General features: G+C 40.4%; 1 long non-coding RNA gene across 1 annotated transcript; it reads right to left on the bottom strand.

Moving 5' to 3' along the window:
* Positions 1 to 378: 378 nt before the first annotated feature.
* On the bottom strand, positions 379 to 1,320 carry LOC147820095 (uncharacterized). The gene is made up of 2 exons (XR_015437850.1): positions 1,117 to 1,320; positions 379 to 997 (listed from the first exon to the last, which is right to left on the bottom strand). It is a non-coding gene; the product is annotated as an uncharacterized LOC147820095 (long non-coding RNA).
* Positions 1,321 to 1,328: the final 8 nt, after the last annotated feature.

The following is a 1,328-nucleotide window of genomic DNA, read 5'->3' as shown; positions in this document are numbered from 1 at the left end:
GCATTTGAATTACCATCAATTAATACACAGTGAACTAGTGGGGCCCTTAGCATTGAAGATAATCCAGCCTTGCTGTGGAGACAGGGTACAGAATAAAGTTTAACATGTAGATTGTAGGGCAACTCCTAAACATAATATGGAGTTGTTAACTCAGCTGCAGTACTGAAATACTATAGGTCCTGCGTGACTATTTTAACATGCTACAAGAAATCATAGGCTCACTTTCACATTTAACACACATTTTGCTGCTATTACGTATATTCAATATAGTTTCAAATGCAGGACTTTTGCATTTAAACAAGGATTTCTCTATTATGATACAGTATAGAAGTTAGTCAAAGGATGACACTGTACACCTTAAGTAAGACACCACATTGCTAATGTTCTGCAAGTACAGTTTATTACCACATAAGCAGTACAGATAATTTACATCATAATTTGTCTAAATATATTTAAATATAGTTTGTTTTCTTTGTGGGTTTTGACAAAGGCACTCACCAATGCGTGTAACATGGGTATTAAACAAGGAACAGTCATTAGGTGGGTTTTTGTGCAAAATCTTATAAGTATAGTACATGGTATGTGTGTCACAAACATGCACACACATTGAAGGACACAAAATATATCTCTGGAGAATTTAACCACACTCTCATATGTAGTCAGGACAAAAATAAACACCTCCTTCATAGGATTGTCATTTGGCAGTATTAACCTTTGGACCTCAACACACATTTGGCTTTTCAGCAGGTCAGTCAAGTCATTTGGCAGTTTGAACACATGAAATATAGAAATATACACTACACCAGTACCACACAGTCAGCTGAGCCTCTCGAGGGCTTGAAGAACACTGCTGTGGAATAAGCCTGTCTGCCCACTGCTCTCCTGAGTAACCAGAACCCGTCCGTCGGGTCGAAGTCTGTGGACGAGGACAAGCTCTCCTTGAAGCAGACTGAGTTCGGAGTCCTTTTGGGCTAAATGCGTTGTGGTCACTCTGTGTCTGAAAAAAAAGAAAAAAATGCCTGAGGTTTTTGTCTAGTCCATCAAATCAATAACATTTTTTCAAGTCTACCTCATCTGTCTGTTATTTTAAAGGGCAAACACACAGATCCAGCAAACCTGCTTGGGCTGAACTGAGCTGATACAGCTGGTAGCAACAGCTGTGATGGCATCGTTTTTTGTGGCTTAGAATTTAGGTCTGAGATGGCTGTTTCGATGCCTTTCCTGAGAATAGGAGCTTTTCCTTCTTTGAGAATGATTCCTGGTCCATCTCTTCCCAGGGTGAGCGATGGGGCCCAAACTTCTAACGGAGGGGGACCTGGTCGGCAGTT

Source organism: Seriola lalandi, unplaced genomic scaffold, assembly GCF_002814215.2.
Source record: "Seriola lalandi dorsalis isolate HSWRI2012SDOR001 ecotype SW California unplaced genomic scaffold, Sedor1 jcf7180002001455, whole genome shotgun sequence".
In the NCBI taxonomy this organism is placed as follows: domain Eukaryota; kingdom Metazoa; phylum Chordata; class Actinopteri; order Carangiformes; family Carangidae; genus Seriola; species Seriola lalandi.
This window is presented reverse-complemented; position numbering and strand designations above follow the sequence as displayed.